This window comes from Mustela putorius, unplaced genomic scaffold (genome assembly GCF_011764305.1).
Source record: "Mustela putorius furo isolate JIRA1106 unplaced genomic scaffold, ASM1176430v1.1 tig00000228_pilon_pilon_pilon, whole genome shotgun sequence".
Taxonomy (NCBI): Eukaryota; Metazoa; Chordata; class Mammalia; order Carnivora; family Mustelidae; genus Mustela; species Mustela putorius.
In genome coordinates, this window is record NW_025421322.1 from 28,788,232 (window position 1) to 28,808,750 (window position 20,519).

General features: G+C 42.2%; 1 long non-coding RNA gene across 1 annotated transcript; it reads left to right on the top strand.

The window, feature by feature from the left end:
- Positions 1 to 315: 315 nt before the first annotated feature.
- LOC101690785 lies at positions 316 to 19,919 on the top strand. The gene is made up of 5 exons (XR_198813.3): positions 316 to 1,505; positions 1,611 to 1,760; positions 2,177 to 2,335; positions 7,684 to 7,874; positions 19,187 to 19,919. It is a non-coding gene; the product is annotated as an uncharacterized LOC101690785 (long non-coding RNA).
- The last annotated feature ends 600 nt before the right edge of the window (positions 19,920 to 20,519 follow it).

Here is a 20,519-nt window from a genome sequence, read left to right on the forward strand (position 1 = left end):
ACACATACCCTTATTCTTGAGGGACTGACCACAGCAGGGATTTTCCACTTTGGAAAAGACCTTTTCCCTTATCCTCAGGGCTTCACCTTTGCCTAACTTCACTTATTTTTAAATTTATTTTTTATTATTTTTTTTTAAATTTAAAGATTCTATTTATTTATTTTGCACAGAGAGAGAGAGAGAGAGAGAGAGAGAGCGAGCAAGAGCATGGGCACAAACAGAGGGAGTGTGGCAGGCAGAGGGAGAAGCATGGTCCCGGCTGAGCAGGGAGCCCGATGTGGCACTCTATCCCAGGACCCTGAGATCATGACCTAAGCCCAAGGCAGATGCTTAACTGACTGAGCCCCCCCAGGAGCCCCTGCCTAACTTTAGAAAAGCCCAATTTTAAGGCAATACCACCAACATAGTAGCAATTATGTATCAAGCCATCATCGTACCACCATGCCCCAGGCTTTTATTATATATGTTTGTAATATGTATATTTGCGAATATATGGCCCTATTAACATATTCTATTTTTTAATGTTCTATTTTTGAACAAAAATATAATATTGCTTCCACCTACTATTTTTTTGATCTTCCTTTCTCTGCTTAATAATCTATCATAAATTTCCTGCCAGATCAATGAAATGATTTTTATACCATTTTGCATGATCTACCATAATGACCTTAACAAAAAAGAAGCCTATTTGTAAACACATAAATTGTTTCTAATGTTTCCTCATTATAAACAACACGTGATGACCATCCTCATACTTCTATAGTTTTACACCTAATTGCGGGCATAGAATAAATCACCTGTAGTGGCATCTCTGGTTTAAAATGGATGCACTTTTTGAGGCATTTGATAAGTTTTGTCCAGTTGTCTCTTAAAAGGCTTTACCCAGTTGTTCCCCAAATAATTGATGACAATGCTTTCCAAATTCTTTTTTAAACTTTTTGGCATGTGTAAGAAAGGATAATTTAGGCACACATGAACAAGGGCAGAGGGCAAAGAGAAGAATATGCTGGAAGCCAACCTCCCTGGGGCTGGAGCTTCCCACAGGGCTGAGGGGAACAATGTCCCTGCATGACCTTCTCCCACGTATGCTTGTGAGCTGCTCCGTAATATGGAATAGCTCCTGTCTATAGGGGTTTTCTTAGATCCCAGTAACCCTGGATTCTGGTTTCCCAAAGAAGCCATTTCTCTTAGTGAGCAAGGCTAGGTGGTGGTGTTGGCAGGGGACCAGAGAAAAGGCAGAACGTGGCCCAGACGAAGCGGTATCACCTTGTGAACCTTTAGTGTCGTGTCATTAGCTGTTGTGGCTTAAAACTCAAACACAGTTTTCAGGTGACAATCTCTAAGAAGTCACTAGTTACGTTGGAGGCTAACTCTGGACGTTCCTCCTTCGTCAGCGGAACACAGTGAGTCTGAATGAATCATCATGAAGAGGCATAACTTGTTGGGGCTTCCCAAGACACAGAAAGGAATCTGGCCAACCTTTCTGTTGAAGCATTATGAGAGAGGTGAGCACAACTGCTGATCTTTACGAAGGCAACTGTGGCTTGGAGCCTTTGTGTCCCACTGTGCCTTGTAAAGCTTTTATGAAACCTCTGTCATCCCCTTGGTAGGACCCATGTCATGAAGAAAGATGCTGAGCACGATGAATATGCCATCTATGACTTCTTCCAGGTTTCTGATCCTTCCAGGGAAAGGATCTCAGCCTTTTGGGCTCTTGTCAAGAAACCAAATTGCTAAAACCAAGCGACTTATTCCCAGCGGTAAGATCTTGTTTGGTTAGAAGGGTGTAACTATATGTAATTCTGGGACTTATTGGCTCGGGGGAGAGGTCCCTGGCATCTGCTGGAATTTGTAAATGATGATGCAGGGAGCAAAATGGGGAAGGCAGGCATTTACTGACCTAACACAGACTTGTTAAAAAAAGCGCCAAGTACATGTATGCCGTCTCTCTGCATTAAAAAGAAAATCGATACTGTCAGGAGCGAAATGGATTATGATTCACTGCTCATCCTTTTAGGTAAACATGTGATTGTCCATACTTATGGCAAAGAGCAAAGTTGAGCATAAGTTCATGAAGCCCCACCACATATTTCCCTAGTCATCTACCAGTGGGACTTCTTATGTCTGTGTTTTTCTCTTTATTTCTCTTTCTGTTTTCTCCTTTCTCCTGCCATAGGGGATCATAGAAAACAACAACAAACAAAAAAAGAACAGGATTTACATTTAGATGACCTGGAGTCAAGATGCTGTGAGATACTGGGCTGAGCCTCACTTTTTCCATCTGCAAAATGGACATAACAAGACCTGCTCTTCTGTGTTTGTTCATTCACCACAGGTAAGTTGACTATCAATTAACCATTTAGCAGAAAAATGAAACGTTGGCTCCAAAGCTTAACATGTGTGAGCTTTTACATTTTTTTACTTTCTGTTTTAAACATTCCTCTCCTTTCCCTCTCCTGACTCAATCTTTGGACTTCCAGAGACATTCACAAACATCTTTAGCTCCATTGGTAGATTTATGGAGTCCTGAATTTGGAGATTAGTAGAAGATTGTTTCCTTCTGTTATGGGTGCAAACTACCAATCAGAAAATAGTGCTGGAATTAGAATAATCTTCTTTTCCTTTTATGATGTCTTTTTCATTGTCTCTAAGCTTTTTGTGGCTTTTCTATTTCTATCTGTATCATCTAGACTGCTAGTGGGATAGGCTCCTAATCAGTGTCCTTGATTTGTTCTCTTCCCTTGCCAGCCCATTCTATACATAGTATTCATTCATTCGCTCATTTAGCAAACATGTATTAAGTATCTGTTAGCTTCCAAGAACTATAGTGGGTGCTGGACAGGTGCCTAACTAGTTCAAATTCCTCCCTCGGATTCCCATTGCTTTCAATGTAAATATCAAGCCCCTTAAGCTGGAAATTCAAAATACCTGCATATATCTGTTTCAACTTGCTTTTAAATTCTCTCTCACTACATATTATCTACTCTCCACTCTGGGCTGGGCTAATCTCACTGTCTCTCTGCCTTTGCAGATGTCATTCCAGCTTCTAGGTATACTGTGTCGTCTCTATATTTGTGCAAACCTAATAATGGTCCGTGGTGAGCTAACAAAAGTTAATTCTTTTGTGAAATCCTCCATCTCCCTAGGACCTAACATCACAGTGCCCTACTCAACAAACACTTGCCTGTTTGTTGTTTGGGTCATAGGATAAAATGTAAAAACTGGAAATAATGTACTGTTAGAGTTATCCCAGTAGCTAATTGCTTCCCTCTCATTTTGGGGGATGATTTCAGATGCCAACTTGGTCTAAACCCTTATCAACAATGTCCCCTCCAAGGTGGTTACCATGTGTTCTTCATCCTTCTTCTATCAAAGTCCTCTTGTTATGGAAATGCAGGATTACCTGGTCTTGCCAGGAGACCATAGTATCAGGTGGTAGAAAGAACTGCTGCATTGCGGAGATATCTAGATCTGAGTTCTAATTCTAACCGCAAGCTGAGCAACACTGGAAAAGTTATCTTGCCTCTCTGAGCCTCAGATCCCTTTTCTGTGAAATAGGACACATAAAACCCCTTGCAGGGGCAGTTGTGGAAATTAAATGTGATGACATAACCATAAGAGACTCTTAAATCTCATAAAACAAACTGAGAGTTGCTGGGGGGAAGGGGGTAGGGAGAGGGTGGTTGGGTTATGGACATTGCGGAGGGTATGTGCTATGGTGAGTGCTGTGAAGTGTGTAAACCTGATGATTCACAGACCTGTACCCCTGGGGCTAATAATACAGTATATGTTAATAAAAAATTAAAAAAATAAAAATTTAAAAAATGTGAGGACATATGTATATAGCACTCATTACCTTGTTCAATTCATACTACATGCTTATTAAGTTATAGATGTGATTGCTATTTACCATAGATGCTAGAGTGGTCCACATCTTCTTTGCAAAAACCACTGGGTTTATAAGCCTGCTTTCCAGTCCCGTGTGTGGTGGGTTCTCATAGACTTTCATTTGGGGGCCTGGCTATATCCGACCTCCTGCATTGCTGGTACAGACTCTCTTTTTTTTTTGTAGTTTTGTTGGAGAGTAGTGGCCTCCACCTACCACAAATGTCAGAGAATTTAGGCTCACCCCACATCCCGAGGCTGCCAGATCTGAGTAAATGTCCAGGGCCTGGCCCATTGGACCCTTCTGCTATCTTGTGTTTCAGATTTGGGATCCAGGCTGTACGATGTTTGCTTCTGGTTACTTAGAATTCATTCACAATGAAGGCAGCTTTGATAGTGGCATTCAGCTGTATTCTTCCTTCTTCCTACAAGATCATGGTTGAATTTCCTCCTCCTTAATCATCTAGACCACTATGGTTCTCATTCTCTAAGTGCCATGTTGCTGTGAGCCTCATAAGCTTGCTGTAAATCACTACCTAACCCTCCCCACCCCCAGTTTTTCTCCATATGTAACTCGAAACCAAGAACCGAGAATGACATTCTGTGCAGCTCAGGAACTTCTTTCAGTGACCAAGACTCCATGCAGCACTGACGCGATCTTTGGCCTCATCCCACCATGGCTGGGTGGGCACTTCTGCTGCCTTCAACTTGGTAGCTTCACTTGTATTATCTACTTTAAGAACCCCGAAAACAGGAAGAATGTTGAGCTGCCCTCCAGCTCAGCCACTGGCTTCCAAATCCAGCCTGGCCTTCTGTCTTCATGGCATGACATCTCTCACCTGGAATTGTTACCATGTTTCAATCTTTTACTCCTGCCTAAGAAGGGCAGTTCAGCCAGTGAAACTCTACCTTTTCTTTCAACATGGGAACTTGTTTGCAGAAGACATGGGTTCTCATCCCACCTTCGCTGTTGATAATCTTTTTTTTTTTTTTTAAGATTTTATCCATTTCCTTGACAGAGAGAGAGAGAGAGATTGAGAAATCACAAGTAGGCAGAGAAAGAGGGGGAAGCAGGCTCCCCACTGAGCAGAGAGCCTGATGTGGGGCTCAGTCCCACAACCCTGAGATCATGACCTGAGCCAAAGGCAGAGGCCCAACCCACTGAGCCACCTGGGTGCGCCTGCTGTTGATAATCTTTAGTCAGTTCACCTCTTTGTCCTTCAGTCTCCTCACCCATAAACTGAGCTAAGTAACAGGTGCCAGGGCAGTGTGAGGCAGAAATAAAATGATTGTCATGCCGGGATCTTTGTAAAGCAAGACTGAGGTGGTGATAATCACCACATGGTGTTGTGAATATTTTTCACGATAGCAGTGATAATAGAATCAATGGTGTGAATATTAGGAAGGACTGGGTGGGTTTGCGGGGTTTGGTTATTAGCGGCTGATAACTGTGCATCGATTGACGTTGGGGGGCTAAGGGGTTATCATTTTTCTTAATCGAGTAGTGACCTCTTCTGGAGAATGAAAGAGGCAAGCACACATCTGCACCAAGACAAGCAACGACAGAATGGATGGTCCCCAGGGGGAGAAGATCTCAGGGTAGATGTTTGCCCTGAGCAGCCAAATGGAAAACAAAAACAAATGAACTGAAACTGAAAATGATTTGCTCAGAGCTCTCCCTGAGAGAGCCATCATAGGCAGAGCTGTTGAAACTTTGGAGACCCAGTCCATGCCTTGTGGTGAGATCCCTGGTCAGGAAAGCTACCCAGATCCAGAGATCCAAGAGCAGGTTTTAGGAAGAATGGCTAAAAAAAAAAAAAAAGTCCATACAGCAAATGTATTTTTGTGTATTCCTAACTGGAGGAGAAAAGGAAGATTATTTCAGATGCACAAAGCAAGGTTAAAAGTGACGTCAAATAGAACAAGTGGCTTTTGCTCAATGATCCCTCCTCAGGGGCAGGAAAGGGGCAAGCTCTTCTTATAGTCTTGTCAACTGTACTGGGAGTAAGTAAAGCCAGAAGAATGTTTTTTAGTGTTGTTGTTGTTTTTCTCCACCAAATGTCACCATATTCATCTGTTCCTTCAGACTCTTGGAAGGAGAGAGAAGAACCTCCAGTCAGCCTTCTTGGTGACTCTAGCCACCCCTGCATTCCTCTTTTTTGTGCACCTCTGGGACTTAAGCTGGGCTAGATCGTGGAGCATTTGATCAGACCCAGTCTCTGTTTGGCTGTCCTGTGTCCCACATTCAGAGGATACAGGCACGGTTTCCATTTAGATTCATGGGCAGCAAGGTGCAGGTTGATGGAAATCTTATTATCCTACCCCTTGTTCAATGGGATCAGAAGAACTGGACCCAGAGAGTGGAAGGGAGTTACTCAAGTCGAGAGATAGATATCCAAGTTGAGAGATAGAGAGTTACCAAGTCTAAACTGGTTCAGATTAAAACTGGGTTCTTCAACCAGTTAGCAGTCATGCCTCTTCCACCTCCCTCCAACCACCCCTCTGCATACTAATCAACTAGTTGCATTCATCAAGCCTGTGTACTAGGTTGCTTAATAGTATAGGAGCTACAATTTGTTAAGCAACTGCTGCAGGCTAGTCTCTGTTCATTCATTTAGCAAAGATTTATTGACTACAATGTGCCAGACACTGGAGATACAGTAGTAAGGAAAAAAAAAATTATAAGCTCAGCCATTGGCAGTGATCTCATCAATAGATAAAATGAAAAACTGGAATCTCTGGATCCTCGGGATTGGATGTTGTAGGAAGCCGCAATGATGGGGGAAGCTCTTAATCCAGGAGAAATTCTGTAAGGAACAGTCATATTCTACTCCTCTAGAAGCTCAGGACTAACATCCCAGAGCCATCCTGGCCTCCTCTTATTTGCTTATGCCCTATATCCTCTCCAGCAGCAAATCTGGTTAGCTTTGCATCTGAAATATGTCCAGAATCTACCCATGTCTCACCACCTTGGTACTGTCTGTCTTGTCCAAATGCCCCCAAGCTCGTGCCTGCATTGCTGGGACATGATCTCCCTGCTTCCACTCTGGCCTCCAAAGGATCAAATACGTTCAGACAATTCTGGGTCATAAATGTGTCCAAGTCTTTTAGAGCAGAACTTCTCAGGGACTTCCATGTTCTAATCAATATACTGGATCTCCAAGAACAGACTACTATATATATATATATATATATATATATATATATATATATATATAATTACTAACATATACTATATTAGAATATAGAAATTAACATATTGCAGACATGCTTAACCACACAGAATTTTTTTCTTATAGTGTTTCATGCAACTGCTGCACCCTAGAACGCACTGTGGATAACCCAGAAAATGTCTGTGAAACAATATCATATAAAGTATTATTATTACCCTACAGGATGAGCCAATGGTGGACAGAGCCATCCGCAACAGCTTTGCTGAACTGGGAGTCAGGTCAAGATTTAGCCCCAGTGAGATGCTTATGAGCTGTGTGGCTTTGGGCAACTTATTTCATCTTTCTGAGCCTGGTTTCCTCATCTGCAACATGCAGATAATAATCCCTGTCCTGTCCACTTTGCCAGGATTCTTTGAGAGAATCCAGTGGGATAATGGATCTCAAAGAAGGGGCATCCCCTCCCCCCACTTAACCAAACCAAACCAAACCAAACCAAACCAAACCCAGTGCCATCACTGTGATCCCCGGGGAAACCTAGACAAACATTCGTATTTCTGGTTATACCATCTCTACACTTAATCATAATTGAAGAGCAGCAAATTAACATTTGGCTTATTTATTTCAGAGATGGGGAGTAAAACCCAAGAAGCTGCTGGCCATTGGCTAGAAATCAAACAAAACAAAGAATTAATTGGAACTAAGGCTGTACAGAGTGCTAATCTATACCAGTCATGGGAACAGGCAAGAAAAGCCAGGGGCCCAGGCAGCATAGACGGAGAACGTCAAGAGCAAGGACTGCGTGAAAAGGCCTGGGAGGTAAGAGAACCCATAGAGGGAAGGCTAGGAAACTGTAGCTGAAGGATTTATTATCTTCTTAACTCATGGTGTGGAGATGGTGCCCCACGCAGAGTCACTGAATGTCACCGGGCTGTGGTAATACAGTGAGGGTCAGTGGGGCAGTGTGAAAACTGTAAACTGGCAAAATTCTAGGTCTTTGTAAGGTGTAACCTGGTTCAGAGTGCCTGGCTCAGACCAGGTCAGCAAGCTCTTCGGCAGCCCCCTTTCATACCCAAACACTGCCAGGTTCTCTTTTCCTCTAGGGCTTTGCCTATGACTGAGCCCGTGAACTTGGGCTCAGGCCTCTGATCCCCTGGACTAACTCACAGTCTACAAATACAACTTGCATTTGTGGCCCAAGCCTCTGATGATGGTGATGACAAAAATGATGGTATTAATAATGGTAATAAAAAATAGAGCATTTGTATGGAAACCTAGAAAGCCACTCCTATCCAACTCCCTCAAGGGGGTCATATGAATAAATAAATGGCCAGTGGGTGTTCTTTCATTTTTGTTATGTGCCCACGTATCAGGAAGTTTAAACCCAAAGTGCTTTCTCCACCTAGCCCCAAACTTTAAGATGGAGGCAACAGTGCCCTAAGCCAGAACTCGATAGAATGAAAAAGGGTTCTGTTTGCACAGAGTTGTTTACCAGGATTACTAAGCAAACAGGAGGAATGGAACAAATGATAAAAAACAGTCTTTGGTGCTTTCCTGTGGGATTTTCTGAGGTCTTTCAAAGCATGTCCAGTGACTGCTGAAATTGACTTCTTGGAGAAAAGAGAAGAGGAAGGAAAATGAGCACATTATCATGAATCTTGTCTCTTGAGGGTTTTAGGGACGTAGCTGACTAGGACTGTTCCTAGCCTTTGCTGAACATTCCTTTTTTGGGATGACTTGTAGTTGGGTACATAGGCCAGGGGCGTTCCCTGGAAACATGGGTAGGCTGAGGCCAGGGAAAGCCGATTGAGTGGAATGTCCTGGCCTTTCTCAGAAATGAGGGTCTACCAAGGAAGTGTCCAGATGGTGGTACAACCAGGCAGGCAGGGAGTGCTGGCTGGGTTGTGGTGATCAATGGTGGCACTGGAATTGCTGGGAGCAGTAAGGGACACAAATATTTAGGTAGCTGCTGGGTTTCTCACAACGAGGAGACTCAGCCTACAAAACAAACTGACAGCTCTCTCAGTTTGTGGCAAACATTATTGTCCCCACTGAACAGATTAGGAAACTGAGTCTCAGGGATTGCATTGAACTTGTCTAAGATTACCCAGACAGAACCTAGTAGGGCCTGCATCCAAATTCTGAGCTTATTTATTTATTAGAGAGAGAGAGAGAGAGAGAGAGAGAGAGCATGTGGACAGGCAGGGGGAGGGGCAGGCAGAGAGAGAGACGGAGAAGCTCCCAGGACTCATGGATCATGACCTGAGCCAAAGGCAGATGCTGAACTGACTGAGCCACCCAGGTGCCCCACCAATTCTGAGCTTTCAATGACACGTCCTGAGCTTTTTTCCCTAGAGCATGAATCTGGGAAGTCTGATCTTTTCTCAGCCACCAGTCTGAGGATTCAATGTGTTTGGCTTATGGTCATTATCTAATTACTGGTTTTCTCTGAAGCTTGCCTTCATTTCTGGGCAGCTCCCAGAACAGAGACACATTCAGTAGACAGTAGATGCTGTTTCTGGGGGCTGAGGGATGCAGCAGAGTGAGAAGATACAGGTTAAATTAAATGACACTAAGGGCTTAAGAACCCCTTAAGTTTTAAGAACTCACAAACAGAGCACTCATTAAGTGCAAGGCAGAATGCCGAAGGCTCTCAGCAGGAGCTCACCCTTCCTTGCAATAACTTTATGAGGTACATCATTGTCATGTCCATTACAGATGAAGAGACTGAGGCTCACAGAGATTGACTTGTCCAAGTTTGCACAGCCAGAAAGAAGAAGAGCTGGGAATTGACAAGATGTAGTCTGAGCACTTAAGCCTGCCTTTGTAAATACTTGTCAAATATTAAGATGATACCCGTGGTTCTCAAAGTGGTCCTAAGACCAGTGTTGATATCAACCAAGAACATTTTAGGGATATTGAATCAGAAACTCTGGAGGTGGGGCCCAGTCCTCCAGGTGGTAGCAGTCTTCCTGTATCCTGATACACACTCATGTCTGAGGACATATATGCTGTATTGCTGTGCTGTAAGGCAGAAGGGACATACACAGAGCACTGTGGCCACCAGATGAGCCTAGTCTAGGGAAGATGGCTTTCCAGAACTTGCTGTTGTATTGGTTTGTGGACCACACCTGGTGGAGTAGAGCAGAAACAGAATTTCTCCAGAGAGAGGATTTGATGAGAAAAAAAGGTGGGAAGGGGTGACATCACAGCCACCTTCTAAGAATACAATGTGTTTGTAGGACATGTATCATTTATCCACGAAGGCTCCCTGATGTTAGGTGACTTGGCCAAGGCCATGTAACTAGTGACAGATAATGAACTCAGAGCCCAGTCCCTGACTCCTTCTGGAGTAAGCAGCAACTGCATCTCCCCCAGAGCATGCTGAGTCATAGATGTTTTAGAGATTCTCTCTGAATCATGGGAAACTCTTCTTGGTAATAGCTACAACCTTCTGACAAAGATAGGGAGGATAAAAACAGAGGAGGGAGAAAATAAGGGGCAGAAAGGGACAGAGAGGAGATAGGGAGACATTACATTCTGGAAACCCACAACTGTCTCCACATCTTGGTCTTCATTGTCACCATTTACTGGACTGCAAATACTCTAGAGTGGTACCAGATGTACAGAGCAGCACAGCTGAACTTACATTTGATTCCTGGTTTTGCCAGTGACCCTATGCAGTTTACTTAACCTCCCAGAGATTGGATTCTCACCTACAAAATGAGGATCTTTATAATTCTGGCCTCATCGTATTTGAGGGAAGTTTTAAGGGAGTTAATGCATGTAAAACCATTAACAGATTACCTGGCTTGTGTAGGAGGTGCTCAATAAATGTGCACCAGAATTGAAAGTGTATAAATAATCCCCCATTAAGTTACTTTCTAGGGATAATGGTTAATGTAAGAACAATATGCAAGTCTGGGCCAGAGTGGAATTGTTTGAAAGGACATAGGGGAGGCTGAGGCTGTTACCCATGGGCCATCTTCATTTTTCCTGTACAGAATTCATGATGAAATAAATAATTTCTCTTTGAAATGTCCTCAGTGATTCCCCTGTCCAGGGTACTCCCACCCCACAGTGCAGCCCTGACCCCACTCAGAATGGCATTCAGGTCCTCAGGCCTTCAGGCTCTCTCTTCCTCCACAGCACTCCTTCCTCTCCTTCCTCTGGTTCCCTGGCCATTGCAATACAGGGTCTCATTCCAGTTCTCAGCTGTAGCTCATTTTCTGCCAGTAAGAACACCCACAGCCTAGAACAGAACAATGTAGCGAGGGCAAAAACAGTGGTGCATCATAAGAGGTGTGGCTGATGGCTGGGGCCCAGACCATCCCTAGCATTTAGAAGAGGTTGGAATTCATAATCTCTCATTCTTCCTCTGCCTATGTGACCAAGATACTTGAGCACATTCATAAAAATAGAGAAAAGCTAACATTTGTTTGAGCATTTTGCTATATACCAGGCACCCATCTCAGTGCCATATGTGTATTTACTCAAATAATGCTCAGAATAACCCTACAATAGAACTACATTTATAACCCCCATTTACACATGAGAAAATGCAGGCACAGAGAGGTTGGGTAACTGGTCCAGGGTCATTCAGCTAGTAAGCGGATTTAAATGCAAGCATTTTGATGACAGAGCTTTCCCTTTTAACCACTATATGAAGGGACAGCAGGTATTGGCAAGAGTAAAAAAATAAAAGTCTCATTTCTAATATATATTTTGTCAAAATTGTATAAATATGAATGTTGTTATTAACATAGTTCTTAGAGAAAAGCATGGAGCAAAGGTGATCTATGTGGATTTTCAAGGGACTGGAGTTGTTTTGGGATCACCTATGGCATTAGGGCCAATTGAGGTCTGGAGAAAAACACCCTGAGAATTGGGATTTTATTAACACTCCCCATCCCCACACCTCTGCTCTCAGTGGAAAATGAAAATGCACATCTTGAGATGCCTGGAAGGGAACAGAAATCATCCAGATGGAAAATGCAGAAGGCGGGTGTGTGTGTGTTAAGGCCAAGGAGCGGTTGCCCTTCTTACACAGAGCATGGAGAGATTTGAACGAGTTCCTTCATATTAGCTGTATTTCTTAACATCAGCTAGTAGAACCAATTCTCTGACTCTGCCAGGAATCTGTCCCTGAACAAAGCTCCCTTAAGAGCCTACCTAGAGCAGGGCCTCAGTGTTTTATATTTCTGTAATTTTATTGTAAAAGAATCAGTAGACAGTGTATCTGTCAGTTTTGCTACATAACAAAGAACCCCTACCCCAGATCTCAGTGGCTTATAATAACGAAAATTTATTTTCCATTTATGGCACAGAATGGATGCCTACAGCCCAGGAATTGCTGTGCTCCAGGCTGTGGGTTGATTAGGGGTCAGGTCCATAGGTCTTCTTTGTCTGTGATTGCATAAGAAGGAGCAGGCCCTATGGGCAGAGTGCTATTCTGACAGAAAAAAGGAGTGCAAGAAACCAAGTTCAGGTATGCCATCACCTTAGACCTTTGTAGGGATGTGGTTCACAATCCAATGGCCAAAGCAATTTCAGTCAGCCAAATCTGACAGTAGAGTAGGAAAATTTACTGGCTTGGTAGAGAGTGTGGCAAGGGTGTGGAAGTATAATCCTTCTATAGAAGACTGATCTGCAATGCAAGTTGTGACAGGGATTATTTTTAAAACCACGCAATTAAAGGGCCCTTCTCCAGCTTTGTTAATTCAGTGGGTCAGAATAAGTAATAACAACAGTGATAGTAATAATAATAAAGATAATGACCAATATTATTCTTTGCCTTTTATGAGCCAAAAATGATGTTAAGTGCTTACGTGTATGATGCTGTTTAATCCTACAACTACTCTGTGAGATGGGGACAATTATCATCTTCCTTTTATAGGTGAAGAAATAGAAACTCGGAGACATTCAGAAACCTCCCTAGGTTATACAGTTAATAAATAGAGGAGCAGGGTTATGGACCCATGAAATGTAACTCCTGTGTCCCAAGACTTCTTTAGTTTCTCAAATATGCCAATATCTCCCCTGTCTCAGGGCCTTTGCACTTCCTTTCTCCTTAACTTGAATTAAAATTTCTCACATTTATTCACTTCATTTTTCAAGTTTCAGTAGAAACATCACTTCCTCAAAGAGGATCCATGATGGACTCTTTTGAGTCTCTTAGATTTTTTTCAGCTTTATCTGACCTTCTTTGCTGTGGCAGCTAGCTTGATGGAGAACCCAATGTCCTACATACATCTTGACCTCCTAACACCTCAGGCTGTCTCAGCTACCCTCAGGGAAAACAGGAGATGGGAAGAAGCCAGGAGATAAATTTCTCTCTGTTCCTTCTCCTGGATGGGCTCTCCAAGTTGGAGTTGTCCCAGATGGCTCCTCTATCTGAGCCATTAGCTATATTTTCTTGCAAGGCTGGTGCCAGCTTGGTAAAGCACCACTCTGCATGTGCTTTCCCTCATTCCTTCACTCCCCCTTGTAATGTTGTCCTAGACTCCCCCACCCAATAAAGCATTAGTAAGTGAGATTTACTGTAGGCTTTGCTGTCTTGGGAACTCAGCCTAAGGGACCCTCTCTTCCCACTTAAACTTGACCACACGTTTTTTCACTTGAGTGCTCTGTTCTTTTGTCTCACAGCTTTTTCTAGCACAAATGGTCATCATATTTAACATATGCATTTGTATGATTATCTGTTTTACAACAATTTCTTTCCATCCAACATAAGTTCCATGAGACAAAGATTATACAGTGTTGTTTACCACTGTGTCACCTGTACTTTGTGCATGGCCTGCACATAGTAGCCCATCAACAAATACTCATAAATTAATGTGCATGTCTGAATCCTTGTTCTGTCTGCTTTGAGCAAGTTACTAAACCTTCATAAGCTTGGGTGCCTGGGTGGCTCAGTCATTAAGTATCTGCCTTCAGTTCAGTTCATGAACCTAGTGTCCTGGGATCGAGCCCCATATTGAGCCCCATATCCCATTTAGGCTCCCTGCTCAGTGGAGAGCCTGCTTCTGTCTCTCCTGCTCCCCTGTGCTTGTATTTCCTCTCTCGTTCTCTCTTTAAATTTTTTTAAAAAATCTTCAAAACTTCATTTTCATGAAGCTTCACTTTCCTTCCTTTTTGGAAAAATAGGACTGGGTACCTACTCCACAGGTCCTGAGAACCAAAAGTGGTGATAAATGTAGATGTTCAATAACTGATAATAATCGCTAATATTATTATGTCAGACCAGCACCCTGTGATCTTTTCCTATAAAGGGCCAGACAGTAAATATTTTAGGCTTTGTGGAAGAAATGCTCCCTGTCACAGACTCAACTCTGTCATTGTGGTGAGAAAACAACTGTAGGTAATGTGCAAACAAATAGGTGTGGCTGTGTTCCAATAAAACTTTATTTACAAAAACAGGTGACAGGCCATCTTTCGCCCTCAGGTTGTAGTTTGCTGAGGCCTGTACCATATGGCCTGAGCAGTGTGAATCTAAAGGGTTGTGCTAGGTCACATCAACAGGCAAATATTCCTGAACTTTCTAGACAGGGCCTTTCCTTTCCTTTCTTTTCAGTGTTAAAGATAAGTAATATTTTCCTGGCAATGACAGGGTACGTTCAAGGAAATCTTATTCTCAGAATTTGTGTTTGTTTATAATACCTCTCTAACAAGTGTGAGTGGTGAGAGCTCTCCTGCATATTTTCCCTCCAGCTTTTTGTTATCCAGGACTAGTGCACCTTCTTTACATACATGAAGCTAGTCTGTGGTGAGAAAAATGGAAATTTGGAACACTGGAACTTTGCAGGTCTCCTAAGAAGAACCTTACTTATATGGTAAATCTTTTAAGAATAAGTGGTTTCCTGCAAAAGATATTAAAGATAAACTCTTCTTTCTAAAATTTGGTCAAGTCTTGGGAGAAGAGCATATTTCATATGCATATACACACATTGTATACATATACATGTGTACGTCCATATGTGTGGTGTGTGTGTGTGTGTGTGTGTGTGTGTATGGATCAAGAGAACAAGACAAGTGTGCTATAGAGAAAATATTAGTAGTTTCTTAGGTCTTGCTATTTGTCAGATATGTGAGAGAAGGCCAAGACAGCACGGCTGATACTTTATCAAGAACCACCCATTGCAAAATAGAGGTGCTTTTAACAGAAGAAGAAGGAATGGAGTCTAGAGATTTAAAAATTGCAGCAGGTTTGGCTAGATGGGAAGTGGCTGCTTCATCTTACCCTTGCAGTTATCCGCTTGCCTCTCTTATGCTGATGAGAAAAGATGTTGTGAAAAGTACCTTGCCCATTGCTTCATACAAAATAGAGCTGGGATAAATGGATGCCGTACGTTTCCATCTTTCTTTATTGTAATTATTAATAAAGCATGTCACTCCACCAATCCTACCAACGGTTAAGCCTATCTGAACTGATCACATGTTGGCTGGATTCTGATGCATGTCACCTTTTGATGTGGTATTGAAGACCCATGCTCTGCATGTCTTTCCATGCATCCTTAGAGTTTCAGCAGTGACTGTCCTCATGGTTGCAAAACAACTGCCTCTGCTTTAAGCATCATGTCCTCTCGGCATTGTTTCAGACAAAATGAAAGAAAGTAGGCAGCAGAAAGTGTCTCCTCCTTATATACTTCCTTTGTGCTGGAGAAGGAAATCTTCCCAAGAAGGCCCCTTGCAAACTTCTTTTGATGTGCCATTGATCAGAAATGTGTCACATATCTAACCCTAAACCAATTGCTTCTAAAGGGAGTGTGGTAACTGTGATTGCCTGAGAAGAGTCATGATTCATCCACTGGGGCTGGAACAAGGAAAGAGGAGGCAGGACACATGGGCAGGCTGGGTCTGTGGTACCTTTATTTATTTATTTATTTTTGGTTATTTCCTTCTTATGGCTGGTTGGTTTACCAGTTCCTAACCCAGTGTTTGACCTAAAATAAGCATTCAGTATATATTTAGTGGGGACTGAGTAAAGTAATATGTGGATAAAAAATGACTAGAATATCCTTCTCTTTGCCTCTCTCCTTATTTATTCTTTTGGTTTCCTCATTTCTCTGATTCTCATGTGGGCAGTTCTAGAACTATTCTTTCTATCTTCAGATGATGCTTCCCAAATTTGATAACACAATAAGAGGCGAATATGGCCTATCACACAGTCCATTTTTAGCTTTTGGTATGGGTTGATCAGTGCAGCCAAGGAGAAGACAGGTAGGTGAGGCTGGTAGTGCATTCAAGGACTTGTATGCATAGTCAAGACAGGAAACCAAGGTAGTCCATTCCCTTCAGTCCTCTTCCCGGACAGTTTCCTGTGAGTTTTTAAACTCCTTTATTAGAATGTCAACAAAGTAACAGGGATCTGTGGAAAATATTAAAGATATATGGTTTGGTATGCACTAAGTATCTTGGAAGCTTTTGTTATCAAGGATTTAATGAGATAATTATAAACTCCTTCCACTTAGCTCATAGCTCAAAAGGTCTAAACACCCTTTCTAGGTATCACCTTGTTAATCTAGTTTGAATGAAGTACTTGGAAATAGTTCTTTAAACTAGTGACTATCCTGGGTTATTCATGATTTCAGTCTTATTTACCCCACACTGTTGGACCAAAGTGGGGACTTTATGCTCAATCTTGGAGTATGCCTGGGAAGGAGATAGAATGATGAGTAATCGTCTAATCTGAATGGAATCTGATGTCTATCACTTATTAGTTATGACATACTGGGCAAGTTGCTTAATACATCCAAGCCTCAATTTTCTCTTCTACAAAATGGGACAATAATTGAGGGTGGTTCTGGCACAGTGACCACAACAAAGAAAGGGTGAAACAAATGCTATCTGTAGCTACTGTTGCCACAAGCTGTAGTCATCAGTTTGCCACTGAAATGAGCACTTTTTAACAAAGACATTTGCAGTTGTCATCTTTGAAAAAAGATAATGCCTTTTGGGAAAACCCAAAGTCAGCCCACCCAACAATAGCCAGCCAATACTTGTAAGGCACTGTTTGTATTCTTGCTTGGTGCTGGGCTGCCAAGAATGACTTTGACTGGTCACTTAAGAGTGGTTAAAAAATATCTGTAGAACTTGATATTTATTTTGCAGAGATGAAGTTCTTTGGGTAAAACTGACTGATCATGTCACCCAAAGTGACCCCTTCATATTGAATCGATTCTGAATTGATTCTTTCTTGCAGTTGGGTGTGAGACCAGGAGTATGTCATGTGGCAACATGGAGAAGAGGGTAGTTAAGCAGCTGGGCAAAGTCAATCTTCACCATGTCTTTCCATCCACTGAGACATTGTCACTTTAGACAAGCCTGCTCATTATTCTGGGCCTCTTGATCTCTAACATGAGCATTAAATACCCACCCATAGCATTTACCTGGCTATTGCAGAGTAAAAGATGAAATGATTTCATTGTAATTATTATTATGGTTACTTATGATGGTCTGAGAGGAGAGTTCTCTCAGATGCTAGAAAGCTCTTTGGTCAAGGAGCATGAGAACAATTGTTCTTCTATGACCAGTTCTTTCCAACTCTCCAGTCAATTCAAACTAGCTAAAGGGATATGTTTAAAAATATTTCTGACTTGACCACCTGGAACACTGAATGGACTAGTGTAGAAGTTTAGGTCTTCTGAGAAGCACACACTAAGGCAGGGTTTGGTACCCAAGACAGTCACTGGAGGAAGCACCTGTGAAGAGAAAGAGAGAGGAAGTAGGAGGAAACAGGGAGAGCTTTTAGACCCTGATGCTGGTCTCACACCTGTGAAAGGAGAGGAGGAAGGAAAGGACCAGCAGAAAAAGTCTGAGATGGGGCACCTGGTTTGCTCAGTGGGTTAAAGCCTCTGCCTTCAGTTCAGGTCATGATCTCAGGGTCCTGGGATCGAGCCCCACATCAGGCTCTCTGCTCAACAAGGAGCCTGCTTCCCCCCTCACGCCCACCTGCCTCTCTGTCTACTTGTGATCTCTGTCTGTAAAATAAATAAATAAAATCTTAAAAAAAAATAAATAAAGGACTTTGCCTTGATCGGAGCCTCAAGCAGAGGACCGAATAAGGGCAAAAAAGAAAGAAAGAAAGAAAGAAAGAACGCAAGCGATGGAAGCACTTCTCTAAGATTCAGTATTTGGACAGAGCCCAAACTGCCCATGCGAGCAGTTCCATGTCCCAAAGAAATGGGTCTGGACTTGATACCTTGTCATGCTCAGTCACTGGAAGCCAGTAGCCTGTGGGGGGTGTATCCTTGGCATCGACACAGTAGCAGGACCAGCAGCTGGGACTTTCAGTCAACAGTGCTTCCATTACAGGAGACCTGTGCAATACAATTTCATGGCTACCCAGTAAACTGTCAGATATTTCCTTTTTGAACACATATCTTAAGGAGTTTGAGAAACAAAACAGGACATTTGTGATAGTATAGGTTTAGTACCCCAAATCAATGTTCCATTGCCTTCTCTGACTTTCACTTCCCCCTCTATTTCAGCTAGACCAATCATGTTGAAAACCCCACCCAGGTTTGTAGAGTTCCTCATTTGACAATTAAAAAAAAAAGTATATGAATAAGTCACATGTACTTCTTTTGTTTTATTTATTTATTTATTTATTTATTTATTGAAGGGATTGTTTGGTTTCTTGGGTTTTCTTGGATTTCATGTTTCTCCTTCTTTCCCCATTGATCACTGCCTGCCCTTCATAGCTGTGTTCCTGATGCCTAATGTGATGTTTGTGGAATAAATGGATGAATATTTTAGTGAACAGGCTATAAAACACAAATCCCCTTCAAGTCTGTGAGCTCCTTTGTGTCAGAGTCTTTGTCTTAGGGCAATGACATATAATGGAAAGACCATAGGTTTTATTCTATGATTTATTCATGATCTTTGGCAAATTGCACCACCTCTTTGACCCCAGGTTTCCCTTTTTGGACTAATAAAGCTAGTAATGGTATCTATCTTACTGAAATGTAAATGACAGAGTGATCATACATGTGAAGCTCTTAGCACAGTTCCTGGCACATTGTAGGTGCTTACTAAATGATGGATAATGAATGAATAAGCCTAAAGAATGCATAGCACATAAACCTTTGTTCCTTTCCCTGCCTCTCTGCAATGGCCCAACCTCTACCTAGTCACAAAGGATCCAGGCAAGAACAAGTGGATGGATTGGATTGGAACATAACAGCAAACAAGCCAATATCGAGGACCTATTGTGTGCAGCTACTGGGCGAATCACTGTAAGACAAGTGGAGATGACTGAGATATATTCCCTCTCTCAAAGAAGTGACATCTCAACGTAGCATTAGGCGTTTGAAGATCTTGATGGATGGACACACGGGGTGAAAGACAGCATCATCACAGGATGAAGATAGTGGTTTGGAGACTGTTGAGGAGACCAGGATGTGGAGAAACAGGGAAAGATGTAGCTGGAAAGTTGCTTGGGATCAAACCCATGAGGATTCTGAATGTCCGGCAGAGGAAATTAGACTTGATTCTGTAGATAATGATATGTCAATCAAGGTGCTTGACAAGGTAAGTGGACAGCAATTTCTGCTCCGTGGATCATCATCAAGTGTTCTGCCCAGTGAAGAAAGAAGAACTGCAGTAATTCAAGGTACTGATTTTGAGTTCCTTGTTCACCTCGAATTTCTCTTCACTGATCAGGTCTCTTTACATATTATTTTTAGAACTTTTAAAATGGCAGCCACAGGAAAACAATATCCAAAGCAGAAGAAAAAGGGAACCAAAATGAAGGGGAATACCTTCTTCAGCAAATACTAGCTATTTACTTTGGGTTTCGTCACTGATCCCAGGACAGAAATGAATGAAAATTTACCCAAAAGAAACATGAGTGTGAAGAGTTAAACCAAAAAAAAAAAAAAAAAAGTGCTTTGGACTTTTACTTTAAAATACACTTTTGAGGGGCACCTGTGTGGCTTAGTGGGTTAGGCCTCTGCCTTCGGCTTAGGTCATGATCTTGGGGTCCTGGGATCAAGCTCTGCATCGGGCTCTCTGCTTGGCGAGGAGCCAGTTTTTCCCTCTCTCTCTGCCTGCCTCTCTGCCTACTTGTGATCTCTCTCTCTCTGTCAAATAAAATAAAATAAAATATTTTAAAATACTCTTTTTTGAATTTAACGATCTGTAACTTTTCTCCACTCTCTCCACTCAGCAAGCTTCTCGAGCACACTTCTCCTCCTCATGTTCTGGAGAACAATGGATGTTTCACATAAAAAATAGGTGTAAGTCACTGTGTGAATAAAATGAATAAATATGATGTGTCTTGAAACAGTACTTCTTTGGAAGCTGTATTCTTCCCTTAGCCTGAGGGGATGAGTAGCTTACATTTGCGTGTTGCCTTGGTGTTTGAAGGCTTCGGTGAACACGTAGCTCATTTGATTTTTTGCAGATTTTTTTTTTTAATTGTGAAAAAGGTGTTTGTACACTGTACAAATTTGCCATTTCCCC